The 18,915-nt window shown below is 42.9% G+C and overlaps 1 pseudogene; it reads right to left on the minus strand.

Annotated features, from left to right (window-relative positions):
• Positions 1 to 17,506: 17,506 nt before the first annotated feature.
• LOC138489777 (dual specificity protein phosphatase 6 pseudogene) lies at positions 17,507 to 18,631 on the minus strand (annotated as a pseudogene).
• Positions 18,632 to 18,915: the final 284 nt, after the last annotated feature.

Genomic DNA, 18,915 nt, shown 5'->3' on the forward strand with positions numbered 1-18,915 from the left:
AGAATATCTTTTCCCCTATATGCAGGCATAAGAGGGCACCAATAATGTAGAATGTAGCTGGTGTTCTTGCGGGCCGAATATGGTCTTAGAGGAGAGGGGATCTCCAGACACGGGGCATCGTGTGTCATTGTCTCTGTTAAGGTGCTGTCTGACATATTGGAGCTGTATCAAAGACAAAGTGTTGGAGGCGCGCATGTTTGTATCATAGTTAGAGTGTATGGAGCATTCTCCATGTCCTATGTATAGCGGTGTAGGCTAAAGCAGTAGGGTATGCTCACCGTGGTATGGCTGTCCTTGGTGGGATCAGTGGAAGAGTCCTTCGGCCCTTGTAACATTGTCAAGTTAAATTGGAGTGAGGGAAACCTGTCTACGCCCACGTTTACATGTATTTATTTTGCCGGCACCGATCAGTTGCCTAGGTAACCACATCGGGTACTGGTGCGTCCTCTTCTGCTGATAGGTTGAGGACACGTGCAGCGTGGCTACGTCATGATGTTGTGGCCGTGGTCTGAGAGCCGGGGGTGGGTCTCTGTGGAGGTTGCTAGGTAGCCAGCAGTGCCGTCTGTAAGCATGGAGAAAAGGGAAACCTCATGCGCAATTGTGAGGGTGCTGGCCTCTAATGTGTATATCATCACGCTGCATTTTAGTGGCGTCATTTGACGCCTGGGGGCATCTCTGGTGAGGTATTACTGACTAGTCTGAGCTATGACGGCCTATCTGGACGCCGGTAAGCATAGAGTTGAATGCGACAGCGGGAAGACGGCCCACTGTTGTATACAGTTGGCACACATGTTGTTGACGTCATTATTCAAGCACATGGGTGTTTAGTGGACCCAGGGTATTTTTGACCCCTGCATGTACGCTGTTGTTAATTTTGTATTTTTCCAAGAATGGTTTGGGGGGTTTGTGGGGGAGGGGTGGTTTGGGTTGAGAAGGAAGAGAAGGAACAGGGGGGGGGGGCTTTCCATGATTGACACGTTGTCAATTCCGAGCCCTTTGATATCATGAATAGGACAAGCTGTATCCCTTAGCTGACATTAGGAGTGCATGCCATCTCTTGTACATTCAGATTACACTGTGCGCCTCATTTAGGCCTTCCCTCTGCGTATTGAGTTTGTGGATCCACCACCCTTCTTTGTGGTTGAGTGATGCATTTGTGTTGGGTGTATTGTATATCCACCAGCATATTTTTTTTAAATGTATTTATTGGCTCAAAATGTTTTTTGTTTAGAAAACCTTTAGCCAGTTCGCAAACATCAGTATAAAACAATTCATCAACATGTAGCAGACATGTTAGAAAAGAAGAAAGAGAGGAAAGAATAGTTATCCTCAAATAGAGGATCGTCATTTAAATAAAAAAAATTAAGTTAGATTTGCAAGCACACCAGAGCTTAAAGTCATTAGAGGACAACAGGGGTATCTGAAGCGCCCAAAAGAGTATTTGAATGTTTAAATTCACTTGTAACTTTGCTCTGTCATAGACTTTTGAACCTGTAATGTACTCACCTTTACATCCATGGAAGGGTTTAGATGATTAAACGGTGGTCTGTTTACCTTATTAGAGACTGTATCCCGTGTTGCTGAAATTTGTAGCAGAAATTTAGTTAAGGCCAATATAATGTCAGTTTTCTCACCCTCTATTAGGATCGTCCACCAGTTTGCTGTGCTTGCTCCATATTTTTTAATTATGTCTCCTATATCTTGAGTTCTTTCCACATTTAGCATGGGACACGAAAGTACCAGATGTCTAAGAAATACATCCCTGTCCCTTGTTGACACAGTCTGCAGGTAGAGTCGTTCTGGTTTCTCCTCCTTCTGCTTAGCACCGTATTTGTTGGTAAGATGTTAAAACGAAAACGCATAAATTGTGCTCTCAAGAACAAATTCAGAAAGATTTGGATGTACTTTGGGAGTACATTTAGCTTTCGTGGCCCAAACTAAAAGTCGTCACGGTTTTTGTAGTTGTAAATTACCTCCACAGTCTCCAGTTGTTGACGTTAAGTTTTTTCTTAATCTTCCCTGGATCTCAGACCAGTGCTTCATCTGACTCATTTAAGTCAGAGATTATAGTTTGACAGATGGTTTGCCATTCTTCGAGGATCTTTTCCCTTGGGTCATACGTTGTCTTTTTTAGTAGCTGGAAACCACCTTTCGGGAAATCTTCGAGAAATTTGCGATATAGCATGAGCGATTTCCACCTAGCAATTGCTTTTAGCGACGTTAGCGCTAATTCTCTCCTCACTATATGAATCAGAATGCTTTTTGGCAGACCCAACGTGATTCTCCAAAAGATTCCTCCGAGACAAGCCCCTATATTTTCAGCTAGCATAAAAGATGTTTCAGCCCCATAGGTCAAAATTAGTGCCACTTTGGATCGATAGAAGGTTATCAGAGGAATTAATGAAAACCCACATTATTTTTTTTAATATGAGCATGCCTTGGGCGGCCAAGTTTTTTGCTTTACTTCTCATAAGGGCAATCCGCAGTGCTTCATGCAGACTCCCAAGTACGTAAATGTTTTTGCTACACTTATCTTTTGGCCTTTTAAGTACCAGGCGGGGCTCACTCTTCTTCTTGCCCTCTCCTGTTCTCCAAAGACCATGATCTGTGATTTGTCTGGGTCAATTATTACATGGTTCACCTCCAGATATGTTTGTAGGGCGTCAAGCTGCCTTTGTAGCCCAATCGGAGTATGATCCATGATGACAATGTCATCGGCATAAAGGAGTCTCCCAATGGGAGTATCCGCTAGCCTAGGAGCGAATGAACGTACTTGGGGAAAAAGTGCTATCGAAGTCTGATAGAAACAGCTTGAAAAGTTCTGATGCTAAAGGACATCCTTGTTTCACCCCGATTTGTATCGGGATTGCACCTGTCAGTTGGCCTGATTTGTCTAGCTTGACTTTGATTGAAGTCTCCTGATGGAGGTCTTTGATGTTATTTAAGATGACTGTAGGGCATCTCCAAGTTTCAAGTTTAGACCATAACAACAGTCTTTTTATCATGTCAAAGGCTTTTGACAGGTCAATAAATGCTAAATACATTTTCTGCCCTCTTCTCTGTATTACTTTAGCTTTTAGAAGATTTATTATGAAGATGTTAATAGAAGTGCCAATACCCTTAAGAAAACCTGATTGCCATTGGGCTTGATGTCCCGTGTTCGCACTCCATCGAGAGAGAGATTTTAACAAGATGGATCCAAAGATTTTTCCAGCCACGTCAAGGCAATCGGGCAATCGAAGCCCTTTTTTAAATATTGGGACAACTACTACCGTCTTCCATGATAATGGTATTAGGGCCGAAGCCAAGATGCCTTTGAACAAATGGTGCAGGAATATTGCCCACAACCCCAGGTTTTATTTCACCTGTGTGTTAGTTAGCCCGTCAGGTCATGGGGCTCTGGAGTTTTTAAGTCTGTTGATAAGTCCTTCTATTGTTGAGATTTCTATATCTAGTAGATATTCTTCTCTGTAACAATTGGAAGGCTGACTTAGTGCTGAGTTAGCTCTTAAAGCTGCGTCTTCTTCACCCTCTTGTAGTTTGGCATAGTGAGTCAACCATCTCGTTGCGGAGATGGGGTTTGTCATCAACGTGCCGTGAGGGGCATCCGCTTGATTTAAGATTGCCCAAATTTCTGCAGTATTCTTTGTTTTGATATTATATAGCATGCGTTGGGCATCTTGGTTCACCATGCATTTTCTGTATATTTTCAACCAGTTGCAGAGGATTTATTTTAGCCTATGAATCTCCTCAGAGATTTTAGCTGTCTTTAGGCCTTTTAATTACTTGATTTCTTTTCTTAACTTTTTTTTTCCTTTCCACAGTCTGGTTGTCATACACATGAGTATGTGACATTATTAGCTTACCATCACCTCCTCAACATTCAATAGAGAATTCTTGAAGCAAAGAGGCATAGTTTATACGTTGGGTGTCTTTTCCCTCCAAGCGTCGTTTGATTGAGCTAATTAGTTTTTCAGTTAGATTTGGCTGATTTTTTCATTGGATGTGCAGTCTATTTCGACCAGGGTTTAGCCTCAATTTTGCTTCATATCTCAGTGGTTCTTCCGTGCTAATGCACTGACATACCATTTTAGTTGGCTTTGATCAGTCTTGATAGTTTTACAAACCTCCAGCCTTTTTATGAGTCCATCTGTATTGGAAGAGACACATATATAGTCTATGATCTGTTCATTCATTGTGCCCTTACAGGTGGCTTTCCCCAGGAAATCTCCCTCCATTATCCCGTTAAGGATTGTGCAGTCCCTAGATTGCATTGTTTGCCTCCAAACAATCCCTCTTCTTTCTTTATTACTCAATGTTATAGCTTCTTCAATGAGCGGATTGTTGCAACTATCAAGGCATGTACAGTTCAAATCGCCTGCCTATTATTATTAGCGGATCATTCCACTTGATCTGTCTTCATCTATTAGGTGAGCAACATCTTCTACCATGTTCGAGGTTCTTAGGTCTGTTGGATTCCAGTATATATTAACCAGTATTAAGGTTCTAGGTGTACTGAGCTTGTCATTTGAAAGTTTTATTGCGATCAACTTTATAAAAGGCGAGGGATGTAGGTTATAGATTAGCGTCCAATCAAGATCATTTTTCACGGTTATTAAGAGCCCACTCATTGGGCGTCCCAGCTGATTTTTAAAAGCTTGGTTTAGTATAACCCAATATCCCTCAAATGAGGAACTTCTAGCATCCATATTTCTTGGAAGCATATAATGTCCGCCCCAAATCTTAGGTCTTCATTCTCTTGGAACAAATGAGACGAACCTCTGATGTTCCAACTCAAGAGCATCGATTCCTTTTTTTTAGATGGCTGGTGCTATTGTTTGTGCAATAAACCTGCTAACCATTTCCAGTTAGCTTCCTCTCCGTCAGTATTAAATTTGTTGTCACCCGGCTCTCTTGCCATTCCTTCCCTAAGTCTTACCTCCGGGATGTCTCTTCCTGAGGATTTGTCTTTTTTGCCCCTTCTCCTCCAGTGATATTATGATTGGGCGGATTGTTGTTTTTTCTGATTTTGTTCTCGTAAGTCGAACCCCATCGGTCTCAGGAGGTGGGCTTCGTCTAGCAAGTGCTGTTTTACTAGCTTGGAGGCTAGATGTAGGATCACTCTATCTGTTTGCTGTTCCTACGGGAATTCAATTATTGTGATGTCTTTAGATGAAACTAGGGTTGGAACATGATGTAGCAACCTTATCATGTTTGTTCTGTTCAGAACTAGGCCATCGTCACAGTAAAACCTTCTTTCTAGGCAAAGCTTTAGGTTACCATCTTGGGGGGTTCTCTTTATTTTCTTGATCTTGAGAATGTTTGGCTTTTGGTTTTACTGGAAGATTTAAAGTAACTTTTATCTTTGGAAAGTCTCCACTTTCGGCATTATTCACACACGGAACACTATTTTGATTTGTCCCCTGCTTTGTGATAAATTTGTCCGGCTTGTTTAATTTAATTTTTGTCTTTGATGCTTCATGGGTCTCCCTTTTCTTGGACTCTTGGGCTGATTCTGGTTTCTTAAACCTTACAGCACAAATTGGTGTTGGATTCTCATTTACATGCATTCGATTTCCATTTTTGACAAGCTGCGATACAGGCACAGTTCAGAACTAGGCGTTGGACTATCCTCATCTTTCTCGGAGTTCTCAGCTCCTGTTTCCTCGCTTACAATTGATTCATTTATCATCACACTGTTCTCCGACTGACTGCTTTCTTCGTCCAAAATGCTATAAGTAGAGAGGTCCATGAGATCAATTTCCAGAGAGTTTCTTCAGGCACCTTTGTTTTTTCTGCAGAGGTTTTATCCTTGTTTGATGTTTTTGTCGTTTTATTGATTTTTTTTTATTTGATTGGCTGATAAAATCAACCTTTCAAATATCAAAAACAATGATCAGATAAATACAATACAATAATTCACATTTTAGGCCAACTAATAATACTAATAGTCGAGTTATTCTATATAAACTCTAAAGGACAATTTATGAAAAATACATTTTTGAAGAAGACTTGGCGTTTCAGATTTAGCATAGGACAGTCCACAATAATATGTTTTATGGTCTCTTTCTCTAATGTATTTGTGCAGAATCGACAAATGTTTTGCTCTCTGATATTTGTCTTCTCCTGGCCAACACATCATTAGTATGCCACAAATTAAGCCTGAACCGCAGGTATTAACTTCTGATGCAGGGCGAAGGACATTATATCAAATAGTCGGCCATCATCCGACATTTTTTGGTTCTGAATAAAAATACATTGAAATCTTTGTAGTTGTTACATTTGGTTTGATTGCAGATCCAATCATCTCGGAAGATTTTAATTTTAGCTTGTCCTGGATTTTTTATAAGTAGCTCTAAGGTAATAGAGGCATCCGCTAGGGCATTTAAGATGTAATTACGCCAAGAGCGAGGAAAGATGTGAGCAGATGTTAAAAGGTAATGGGCTACTACACTTAGCATATTATTTGCATTGGTGCCCATTAAACATTTCTTCAATAGAATACATTTTATTGTTGTCAACGCCTTTTTGTCCAGTCTCTTCTTATTTTGGGCTATGTCAGTTTTTGTTAAAGCTGCCATTCTTCCAACTGAGGTAGAACCAATATCTTTCGGTTTCTTTGTGAAAATTTCACAGATTTTCCTATCGTACTTATTTATATTTGTGCTCTCCACCGTTTCAAGCTCTTGTTGGGGACTACTTACTGACCCTAGGGCTTCTTCTCGGCTCACTTGTTTGTTATTGTTACCTCGTCCGGCCTCCTTGGCTCTGCCCCCCTCCTATGTATTGACTGAACGTCATTTGATTGTTTGGTCCTGGCCTACCCATTCACCTATCTGGATGACAGCAACTTCTTTGACCCTTACCCTTGAAGTAGCATTCTCCTGAATGTTCGACTGGCTCTTAGTAATGGTCGTATCTGAGCTGTGCTTCAGAGGCTTGTTGAAATCTGAAAGATCTTGGTTGCTCAGCCTCAACAGATCCATACCTGTTTTATGTGTTTCAAAGGGATCAGAACTTCTGCCACCTTCTGGTCTGGATGAACCTGTTCCTATTGATGATCTGGACATTCTTCTTTCATGTTTTCCTTTATTATGGGATCCAGTATGTCATGAAGTAATTGAATCACCAGTGCCGAGCTGTTCTCCATGTTTTTCTGAATGGCGGAGATGAAACCTTCCACAAATATCATTTTTGTATTAACCATTGCCAGCATTGTGGAATGGTCCTTTATGGTTTCATTTAGAGACTCAGAGTTTCATGAACGGTGACAGAAAAGCCGTTAAAGTTGACACTAGATAGAAATCTTTGTCTTTAGTCTGGTCATTTACCATTGTGGTTCCTGTTAGATTATTGTTTCCCTCTGGTTCTATAGTCATAGAGGCTGCTTCTTTCATCATAGGACCTTTTGTGTTCCAATCTTTGTTTTCCTTTGCATTTCCTGAGGTTTGCGTACGTTGGGTCTTTACTTCCACCAACAGGGTATTCATCCAGTTGACAGTGCCATTTGGTCTTTGTATGCATTCTAGCATTTTACGAGTTTCCGTTTCCATAGTGATTGAATTTTCTAGAAGCATTTCATCTGGTATTTCAAGTTCATTTATGTTGCTGCAGAGGTTCTGTTTCTCATTGACTTTTTTGGAGGCTTTTGCTGATTTTAATTAAAGTAGAATCAACAACCACTTATTTCATCTCCTAACGCCAACCTGAGAGGATTCCATGTTTTGTTAACTGTGGAAACCTGCCTGAATGGGTTTTTTGCTGCCATCCGCGCTTTAGGATTTCTCTGCCAGAGACCAAGCTTTCCCCACTCTTTCTGAGAATTGCCCTCCATCAGATTGTTTTGATCCGAGTGAAGTTTTAGTCTCTTTTCTTTTAGGTTCCCTGTTTCCTCCTATAGAGTCAAAGTTGCCAATTTAGCCAGTTGGTCTGAGGGGGTCTTTCCATCTGACACATTAAGCCCATCGGAGATGGAGGACATTTTCCTTTTCGCCAGCTTTCTTCCTTCTGTCCCAGCATTGAGGGGAGTACTGGTGTCTGGCTCACTCCCCCTCTGTCCTTGCCTGACTGGTGATGGTTGCGATTCTATGGGCTGTTTAGGCCATAGAGATCCGGCCTCTCCCGCTGCCTCCTTTTGCCTGTCCTGTAGTGCCCCTTTCTAAGTTACTGCTTTCTTTAAGTAGATCGGGATTTGGGGTACTGCATTGCACACCTTTGCAGGTGTCACCTTTTTCTCTTATTTACTTTGTAACGTAATGCGGTTCATTAGAGGGTAAGGGCTGCTGAACATCACATTCTTCAGCGTCCGCCTCTGGCAATATTTTCTGCCCCGTGAGACCTCTTTTGTGCCTGCTCCCTTCATTGTGCCAATCAGGGTATGAGACTCTGCACTGTCCATCTCTACAGGTGCACCTTCCAGATGGTCCCTTGTTATCCACACCGCCTCGCTTTCCGTGATGTCGGGGCTATGGGTTGTGGATTCACTTGTAATTGCAATTTCTTCAGGCTTTTAATTTACAAGGGATTGAAAATTCGATGACGGCAGGGACTGCTGTGTAAGTGGTGGATGTTTTACAAGGGGGGGGGCTAAGTCCCACCATCTTCTTCTAATATTTGATTCCAACCCACCTCTCAGTGATTGTGCGTGCTTACCGTATTTTTTGAAATCTTCAATAAAAGCGTTCAGCCGCCTTCCGCCTCCAGCCACCGGACAACAGACACTCTGCACACACTCTGCTACGCTTTGATATAGGTGCATATTTTATAGCAAATCTGAGTGTAGCAGGAGGTGGAGTCTGGTGTCTGGCTGAAGAGAGGAGCTGCTGGATATGTAGTCCTTCACAGTTTTGTAGTCCGTGTTAGCACGGTGGAGCCAAAAGCAGTAATCCACGGCAAACCAAGCGAAAGAACCACACAGTATCCAAGTCAGTGCAGCACACCAGACACTCTGTACACATATATCATCCTGTAAATGTTGCTTTTGTATGAAGTGGGGAACCATTGGGGCTGTCAATGTCCTACACCTAATCTTAGACCGGTGTTCCATAATCCTTTTGTGGACTGGCCTAATAGTTTGGCCTACATACCGGAGACCACATGGGCATTGCACAAAGTATATGACATTGGCTGTTTTACAGTTTGAGAGATGTTTGAAGTGCCACATCCTTCCACTAGTCTCAAAGCTTTGTGTTCTAGTTGTAAATCTGCATACGCTGCACATACCACATGGAAAGTGTCCTGTTATTGGTCTCATATTCCACAATGTGTTCCTGCTACTGGGGCTGCAGAAGCAGGAGTTGGGTAGGTAATCTTTCAAGTTTTTAGATCTTTTTAATGCCATCAATGGGATGGGTTCACTAGGTAGACCTGTCTGAACCAGCGGCCAGAATTTCTTAATCGTGGCCCTGTTCTTTGTAGTCCGACAGTCTGACAACTTGATTAGGGTATCCCCTAGCTCTTAGTCTATCATCAAGTTTACACGCTTGTTCTTGATAGTCTGCTATTGTAGAACAGTTGCGTCGTATGCATAGATACTGGCCATATGGTAAGATGTTTCTTAGAGTAGTGGGGTGATGGCTTGAGTAGTGAAGCAAGGTGTTCCAGTCTGTACTCTTTTTATACACTGTGCATTGCAGAGTGTTGTGATCAGACCATTTTATTAGATCTAAAAGGTTTATTGTCTCCTGGTTGCAGGTCATCGTAAATTGAATGTTGGGGTTTCTGGCATTAAGCCATTGTAGAAAATATGAAAGGTTCTCTGAGGATCCATGCCATATGAAAACCACATCATCGATATATTCTTTCCACTTATATATCTTTTCATAAACTGGGTTGGTAGGATTCATGACGTGATGGCTTTCAAATTGAGTCATGTATATGATTGCTAGGCTAGGTGCAAAGGCCGCACCCATCACTGTCCCTCTCATTTTAAGGTAGAGGTTTTTGTCAAACATCAAGAAATTCTTAGTTAGGGCCATGATATGATATGATAGATTATTTATAGAATGCTTAATACCCAGAGGTTTCTAAGCGCAGACCCGGGGATCGAACCTGTGTTGCTCCGCATCATCTTGCTTCCAAGTCGAGCGCGTTGCTCCTGAGCTACCCTCCTAAGACCATGGTGAGTAAATCTATGAAGAAATCTGTGTGAACTCTGTTTTGAATGTCGTCCATATTCCTCCCTAAGGCAGGTTATTGCCTCATGCTGTGGGATACTGGCATACAATGCTTTGCTGTCCATTTTGACAAGAAGATCCACTGACTCTTTGATGATGGTACCCTCAAAGCATTTAATAGCGTCCATGGTGTCTCTCAAGTATGTTTCAGTTAGTTGGCTTAATGGCTTGAAAAAAGCAATTGAGGAATTTGCACAAAGGCTCAAGGATAGATCCACAAACTGATTTTATCGGATGGCCCAGTGGGTTTGTTGCGCTTTTGTGTATTTTGGGAATTGCATACATAGTCGGTGTGCATCCTTCACATGTGTTCAGATAGGTGTACTCCTGTTCCGTTATCCGTTCGTTTGCCAGGCCCACACTAGTCACATCTGACAAATGTTGTCTTATTTCTGGTGTTGTATCTTTTTTCAGTTTCAGGTATTTGGTATCGTCATCTAGTAGATCAGTCACCATTTTGCGGTATTGATTAGTGCCAAGAACTACTATGCCTCCACCCTTATTGGCAGGTTTTATTACCACCTCATTTTTGGCACGCAAAGATGTGAGTGCTGCCCTTTCTTGGTTGGTCAGGTTATTACAGACTGTGGATTTTTGTTTCTGTAATTTAAACCCTTCCTGTAGCACACATTTTTCAGAAGCCAGGATTTCTCTTGGGGTTTGGTTGTCCTGCGGTGTGAATGTAGATTTTGCTTGGAGTCCGGTGTCCTTGATGTGATCCTGATTCTGATTTTCCTGAAAAATGTTTTTTAGTGTTATACTAGTATCTGGGGCCTTGGGGGTATCTGTTGATGCCAATGTTTGCTGGACCCCAGAACTCTCTGGGGTCTCCGTCCTAAAAATGTCATGGGCCTTCTTCTACCTCTTAGTTGTTCATGGGGTCCTGTGTAGTACTGTCTTGGATCTTCATCCCCTGAGTCAGCGCTGGATGTATCATTGAAGGTCACCGATCTGCGTCTAGCATTGGACCTTTGTTGGGTTCCTACTCCAGCGTCATCTTGCCTGTCATCATAGTAGTTCTCCACCAGGTATGGGTATATTGCTTCAAGGTTCATATAATTTGTGTCACTAGTAAGTTTTTTCATTTTCTTATTTAAGATGGTGTTCTTAAATTGTTCATATTGTGAATTAATTTCATTAAGCTTTTCCCGAGCGTTAGGAATAGCTGTATTGTCTAGAAGTTGCAGTTCTTCTTTGTCCAGTTCTTCTTGGATTTCTTGGCCTATTGTAAGTGCCGTGTTGATGGTATGCACCATCAAATCTCAGCTACATTTTGTGGCTATTTGACTAAATCCTTTCCTATACTCCATGTCATCAAGGAATATGGCAGGCTAATTTTTCACTACTAGTCCACCTGGTGCAATATTAGCCTTCAAGTACTCACATAGAAAATGCCCATGCATCTCTGTGCATGACATTTTTTCTTAAGTTTCAACAGGTCTTCCCCGGTAGGATGCAAAGTTTGGGGTTGATCAGTGACTGTAGGGATGAACAATGATGGTCCTCTCATGACTTACAAGATTTGTGCTTCTGTGAAACCTAGTGTATTGTTTTCAGCCATAGTGGCCCTTTCTCTAATGTGGGCCCTGCGATAAGATGTTCACACAACATTTCCGGCCCTTATGCTTATGTTGCTGAGGTATCGGTATTCCCCTTCTTAGGGTTTTGGTTCCAAAGAGTGGTTTATATATATCTCAAACCAGATCAGGTTCTTGCATCTTTATACACTATATGAAGTATGTATATATTATATCACAATTATCATATGTCATACTATCCCTAGCACAGCTGTGGGCTACGATTTCAGACACTGGGTATACTGGAGGGGTGCTCCTAATGTTGGGGACAAGGGAGCAGGCTATAATAAAATTACATTGGTGGGCTCCCAACATCTGTTATCACATTTAAACATCATCACATGACTGGACTGACAGTGAGGCAAATGAATGTCAAAAGCCCGGAGCCGGTGAAAAGAAGAGGAACTAATGTTCAACAGTCTCCTTTTAAACACGGCTTTTCAAAAAAGACACTTACCCTTGTGGATTAGAAGACATAATAAAAAATATATAAACATCTATTTAATGACTGTGATTTTGGCACTACATATGAATGATACTCTATAACTGGAAACATAAATGTGCATGTGGAGGTCTCTTGTATCTTCCAATATTTCAATTTATTCAGAAAATATTCAGGTGGATAGTCAGATATTCAAAATTAAAATTGTCCAATCTCTCTATGACAATACTTGGCTCAAAATTGTAAGCCGATGATTCCTGGAAAGATATTGACATTTTGATAGATTTCACTGTATTGATTGCGAATTAAAAAAAAAACCTTATTGTACTTGGGAATTATAATTACTAGTACAACCATAGAATCTGTAATCTTCCTGAAGGATTGATGGGTGAGGACTGAGAAATATCCATTGAAAAATATATGCCGGGTTTATCAGAATTACAATTTTCACCCTTCTTTCAGGTGGATACAAAACAAAGGATATCAAGATATTTAAGTGCTGACACTGCTAAACTTTGTCTGATAAGATTGAACATTTTGAAATACAACCACTTCATCCAAAAAAGCACTTTAAAATATTTTACAAAATTAGTTGTTCATGGTTTTTTGATATTCATAATGAAGACTTTGATAGAGAAATGTTCAGCATGCAGGAGAAATGTATTAGATTCAGACAGCACCACAAAGGTTCGGGATTCAAGAATTGTTTATGTGATCAAGCTTTAAAGAAAGTCTGCACAAGTGACATTTTGGAATCCTTTTCTGATTCAGAAGCCTATCAATGCTAACTGGACACTGATTATTTGCATGTTATTGGACTACCTACATGATCATTAACTTAATTGTTCTCACTTTGGCATTATTCAATGTCCTTTTGGTTTAACAAACTTCATAAGCATGCCTCATAATTATTACTTCTATATGTTTATTATACTTATTATGCATCCACCATGAAATAATATGTTTATTTACTAAGATATTTTCCACATTTCTTCGCAGGTCGTCTTATTAGTAAGCCGAAGAGACACTTAGCTCATATGTTCTTTTTCTTTCTTAATAAATGTTAAAATACATCAGCTTTATCCTCCTTATATGTTGTGCCTATCTCTGTTTTATGTGGATATGTTTTTTAATATATTTGTTATTACTTCCTTTTTGTTATTCTTTCTTAAATGTTACTTACTCAAGGCACATGTTTTTATACACGCATAATAGCTGTTTGTTGGGATTGCGTGCAGCTCTGAGTGATTCCATATAATGGCTTCTCATAACTGTGATTATCTTTTAGTGTCTAAGTATTTGATTAATAATACAGGACACCCTATAACTGAATTAATTTTTGTTTCAGATGATGCTTACTAAGGAAAGGAGTTCTAAGTGGAGAATGAATTCAGATGTTGTTCTTAGTATGGGGAATATTCCAACAGTAACTAAGACCAAAATTAGGTTTATTTTTAATTCCATAAGCCTGAGGATACTAATTTAACAAATAATTAGTATGCTTCAAAGCTTCAATAGAAAAATGATCCATTATTGAGAACTGTGGTATGTATTTATCGGTGCTCTGGGTTCATAAGTAAACCTTGCACAAGTTCATCTTGCAGCATAAAACAATTTAAAATTAAAAAGAGCATAAAATACGAAATAATTAACATAACAAAATCATCCTTATATACAATTCATAACTTCCTTTCACTTACATCATAATTCCATCATTAAATCAGAAACAATGTACAGTACAAAATACAGATACAAAATGCAATTATCATACAAATAGTCATATCATATCATTACTACCTTTAGCTATCATCTATAACAAAGTGCAAAGTGCAAAATCAATTATCATCAGATGTCCAATCCATTTGTTGTGTGTCCTCTCATCATGTCATTACATCATAAGCCTTGAGCTATTGCCATTTATTTATTTATTGGACATTTGTATGGCGTCTATACACAAATGTTTCCAGGCACCACAAGACAAGATGGGGGGACATGGGAATCACAAAAGTAGAACAACAAAACGGTTATATTGGCCTTGTGACAATCCTACCGTGCAAGTGCATGAACAAGGTGGTAAGTGCAGAGGGGGAGGGGGTAGAGGGAGAAGTGCAGGAGTGGGGTGCCCCCAAGGGAGGGTGCGGGCAAGTGCTGAGCAGGCCAAGACGGCAAGTGCCAGTGGGATGAGGGGGGCAGTGAGTGTGATGCTGGAAATGCATTGGAGGGACAGGGCTTCCATGTCCTTGTCCTGTACTCCCTTATCATGTGTATTCTGTGTTGGGACTCCTGACAGTGAAGCTCTTCCTCTTTTGGTTGTGGTGAACATAGACCATTGGGATACCCTTATGGCACCTATGGGTGGGGTACAACCCTGTACCCCTAGTGTATGTTTTTGGGAACCTGTGTGTGGCCCACAGAGCAGGGTTGGGGCTGGTGGCAGCTCCATGCTGAATTTGACAGGTGCTCTGAGTATCCTCCATTTTGGGATACCCAGGCCCTGCCATAGCAATCAATGGATTCCTGATAGAAGGCAAGATGGCCCTTGTGGCCTCTTGGTTTCTATTGCCTGTTACCCTGTTTTCCCAAAGTCATGGGAAGCCCTGACTCTGTCCCTTTCCCTGACTGGCTGTTGGGTGGAAGAACCATATATGATATTGTGGGGAAGTCCAGGCCAGACTGGCTGGAGCCTTCCCAGTGACTGTATGTGTGGGTACATCCTTGGAGTGGGACCTAGGTGAATAGAGTGTGTGACCAATATGCATTCTATGCTATGGGTGTCTGGTTTCTGTGTATGTGACACAACAAAGGAGAAACTGAAACTGACATGAATGCAGTGTGGGGTGCTGAAAGGCTGGGTGCTTGCCCCAATCCACATTCCTTGTTATGGGTGTCTCTGTGGAAGTGAATAGCCTGAATGCCTGTGAGCCTGATTGGCTGCCTGCCTGCATGAATTAGCTGACTGAGCTTGTCTCAGAAGAGTGAATGCGGGACAGATGAGTATATCTGGGGACCCCTCACTACCCAATTTGTTCAGAAGCCGAAGTTGAAACTTGAAGCTGCTTATCCTTGAAGCCCAGCTGGAAGAAGAATAATTACTGCTGCTTTACTTCGACCAAATCTAAAAGCTATTGAGTCTGTCGAGGACTGATCCAAGAGAGGACCTGGCTAGGAGACCTCTCCCCACGCTACGAGGAAACATCGTGAAGAAGCTGATCTTCATCAAGGTACCCTGGAAGCCAGTCCTGAAAGGATGTCGACCGGAGAAGCGGCTCAACGAGAATCTTGAAGTAAAGCACCAGGACATTGAGCCATTGAAGTCCATTGTCATCGACCGGGGTTTGGAGGATTTCTGGAACTGCTGGAAGATGGGTTGAGTCCTGTTTCCCAGAAGGGGGGACAGCTTGAAGCTGTGCTGCTCGATGACCGGAGCCGCAACCCTCCACCTTTGCCTAAGAACATTGAACCAAGGGCTCCCTTGCCACCACCATTGACCGCTTTGTCCCACCAGAGAAAGTCGAGATCGTCAACGACCGAGGAGAGTCCACCGGTGGGTTTCCTGCCAACAAAGACGCTGACGGAGTGAAGACCCAAAATCCAGCCCATCACCAAAGCTATCCCGATACCTGACGCCCTGTGCTAGGCCTACATTCCTCAGCAAGTTTTCTTTGCGGCAACAAACTCTTTGCATCAAGGTGGACCGCACGCCTCATCTTCACAGGACTTCCACGACCGCGAAGGTCGAAGCTGCCGTCTCAAAGCAAGTGTTCACATTTTTTTGAGGAATCTCAATGCCCTGTGGCTCCTGCTTTAAAGGGAGCATACTCTCAAGGGATCCGTCGATGAACTGTCGATGAACTGTCGAAGAAACTCTTCTAACTCAGGTACATTGGGGTAGTTGAACATTCTGATCAGGAAACAAGACTTTTTAAACAGATATGGACTGGGCTTGTTGATACTCTTTATTACAGGTTGCCCAGGTGGGGGATCCACCCAGAACTGCCTCTAGGTAGAGGGGGTCAGCATTCTGCCATTGTTTAACCCAACTTGCCTTCCTTCCTATGATCTATGCTGATACACATTGCTGTATGATTTGAATGCCATTAGAACTGTCAGCAGTTGATGCATTTTAAAGGAGTGGTACCACATAGACATTGTATATATTTGCCATATTAGTATTGCCAGAGTATAAACTGTGTTATTAATTGATGTATATACCTTGAACTTTATTTTTATATAAAGAACTGTGTTAGCACATAACATAGTGAGGGGACATTCCTTTGTGGGGGCTTGGGGACTACACTGTACTTAAGAATCAGTTCACATCACCTCCTGAGAGCTTAAGCCTTGGTTGCTCGTCCATTGCTACCACAATAGAGAACCTTGGCTGTGCTCTGTGCTTCTACTCTGCCATATAGAGGGCAGGAGTACAGACAGTCTTTACATTGAGGATGAGTGCAGTGGACAAGGAGAGGAGGTCCCGAGGGCAAGTGCTGGCAAGGAATGCTGGGGGAATGATGGAGGGTGGTTTGGCCCCTGTATGACTTTGAAGGGACCAAGCCCCAGTGGCACGGGAGGGGGAGAGGGAAGGAAGAGGAGAAAAGGAAAGTCTTGAGAGGTTCTCGGAACATAAGAAGATCCAGCTCAAGTCTGAGGGGTGGCGTTCCTGAGGGAGGAGCCAGCCGAGGAAAGGGATCTACCTCCCACTCCCAGGTGCTTGCTTTAAAAGAGAGAAGGAAGGGAGAGGAGGGCATACATGTATGCTTTTTCGTACACAAATATATTACAAAAGTGACATGTGCCCAAAAAACATCACATCGTTTCACTCACAAGTTATAAGCCAAGCTGGTTATAGAGCAGAAATATTTTACAAAATGTAATACAATTAGGTTCTGCAAACAATTCTCCAACATATACCGAGCTGAGATCCCGAGCAAGTCTTCACTGAAGACAAGTATAATAGTTACTGTTTGTCCACACGGGGCAGTGTGCTCATTTTCCAGTCAATGGATACACCGCACCTGCATGGTACAGTCTGCCTTTGTGTTGGGACCTAAAAACTGTGCCACACACACACACCACAGATGTGCAAGCGAACGATCCGCAAAATGCCACCTTCTCGTGTGTCCTCCAAAGTGCCTAATGAACCTGTGCCTTCCCTGGCCAGAGCCAAATGTCACACATAAATAGCATGTCCCTTCCTGGTGCCAAAAATGGACCAGGTGCTCCAGTGCCACATTCCGAGCAAAAACACTGCCAGCCACAAAGAGGACTTCTTTTGGGAAACAACCAGCTTTGACAGTTTGGTGGGCTGCAACTCACGTGGACTGGAGGGAATCGACCTGAAAGACGTTTTCGTTGTTGGCAGTTGTTGTGAAGTATAGCTGCTGGGCCGGCACATGGTTGTCAAATCGGCTGCTAAGGCCCAGGGTCTTCTCAAAGTCCTTCAGCTGTCCCAAGAAGTTACAGTTGGGGGAGATGTTGGACTTCTTCATCCTGACAATGTCATAGGCATCGATCATTGACAGATTTAAGTTTTTCATTAGGTAGGCCACAGTGACGGTCACCGACCTGCTGTTGCCAGCTAATCAGTGCACTAGAACCTCGCAGCTTTTTGCCCGGGTTTCATCTCTGAAGAAAATTGCATCAGGAAAAGACTGAGAGAGGTTTTGGCTCCAGTGATCCGAGATAGGAATCTGCTTGTATCAGAACTCCCCTGCATTCTCAAAGAGGTTGGGCAGGTTCGGGGTGATGCTCAGGATGTACTTGATGCCAAACTCCCCAAGAATGTCCAGGTTGGTGGAGCCCTTGGCACAGCCCAGATAGAGGTGGGGAAGAATCTCCACAGGCAAGGATAGCTGAGGGTTGGACAACGGGCTGCCCTCGGAGTCTGTGGCACTGATGGGGTCCTGGTCGAGAACCTATTCTATGTCGGATGAGGAGTCGGAACTGCTCCGGAGGACATCGAGACCCAGCATGGGAGGAGAGGAGTAGCCGCTACTGAAGGAGCTTGAGTCCAAGTCGGTCTCGAAGTACACTGGGAACTCTGGCTGGAATTTGTTGAAACCTTCTTCCAAGAAGAAGGCCCGGCAGCTTTCGCCCTTGAGTTGCTCCAGGAGCAGGTCCAGCATGCTGTCGGTCACTGTGCCGTTGTGGTTGCAGTCGCCACCCTAGTTGTGGAGTAGCACAGCGTTGGTGCAGCAGCGGTGGCCGAATCGCTTGCAACCCTTGGCGTGGGGGAACAGGGCACACAGCGGCAGCATGTCGGCCAGCAGGTGGTGCAGCATAAGGCCCGGTAGCCGCCCACTGAGTGCCGTCTCGACGTGGGAAAACTCGTAGAGCTCCTGCGCCCGGCATTTCGTGAGCAGCCAGCGCTCGCTGCCCAGCTCCAGCTGCTCCTTAACCCAGGCTGCCGTATTCCTACAGCTGCAGCAGTTCTCCATGCCTGACTGGAGCCGCTTCTCTAGCATGGGGAAAGACGGCAGTGGTGCGGGGCCCTGGGGGCAGAGAGGAGCCTGGCTATAGGGGCATGTGCGCTCCAGTCCCCATAGGCCCCCATGGGTATTCTATCGTACGTCATATTTCAAGGTAGTTAAGATTTCTTTAATGCATCTCAACGTTGCCAATGTCAGAGATATCCATGTCCCTGGCCGTATCCTTGCTCAAAAGAACAATGCCATATATATATTCATGTCCTGTATAAAGATCTTAACATGTCTAGAACTAT

This window comes from Ambystoma mexicanum, chromosome 9, assembly GCF_040938575.1.
Source record: "Ambystoma mexicanum isolate Mex_15411 chromosome 9, UKY_AmexF1_1, whole genome shotgun sequence".
NCBI classification, from domain to species: Eukaryota; Metazoa; Chordata; class Amphibia; order Caudata; family Ambystomatidae; genus Ambystoma; species Ambystoma mexicanum.